Raw genomic sequence first — 793 nt, 5'->3', positions numbered from 1 at the left:
TAAAATATTTAAAATATTGCGTTCATATTATTTATCTGAATAAATTATACATAAATGATTGGCCGCTAAATGTTTTTAATAATTAAGTTCAACCAAATCTCGCTGTACCCTTGCATGCATAATTACGTATATAAGCATCTTTCTTCTTCTTTTTCTTTTATTTCTTATGTGTTATTTTTTATATAATTCAACTTGAAATTGCTGAACATTTCAACCCAAATTAATATTCAATTTGATATCTAAAATTTAAAATTGAATTTAATTTAATTCTTAAAATTTATAATCGCATTAATCTTTAAACTAATTTTTGTTAACGATGTGTTGATCTAGTATATTAAGCGGTTGTAATTTAAATTTTTTATCTAACTTTTATGTGATCAAAATTTATTAGAATTTTAAACATTTGAATGTTACTTCTAAAAGCGCAAATTTTTCTAATTGAACTTATTATTATCATCTTCATAAAGATATTATAGAACTAATTAAATTTTTAAAAAATCTAATAAATCTTAGTCATATAAAATCTAAGTGAAAAATCTAAATCTTGACAAATTAATAAGTAAAATCAACACGTTATTTATAAAAATCAACTTCTTTTATTTAAGGATCAATTTAAATCCAACCTTAAATTTTTTAGACCAAATTAAAAATTAACTCTTTCAATCCGAAAATACAAGTAATAATATAAGTTTTTGATATACGAACATTTCAAAAGTACAATACAAATAAAAAATTAAACTAAATTTTGAATATATATATATATATTAATTATTTTATTTAGATTTACACATAT

The sequence above is a fragment of the Arachis ipaensis genome, chromosome B05 (genome assembly GCF_000816755.2).
Source record: "Arachis ipaensis cultivar K30076 chromosome B05, Araip1.1, whole genome shotgun sequence".
Lineage (NCBI taxonomy): Eukaryota > Viridiplantae > Streptophyta > Magnoliopsida > Fabales > Fabaceae > Arachis > Arachis ipaensis.
Note: the sequence above shows the minus strand (reverse complement) of the source record.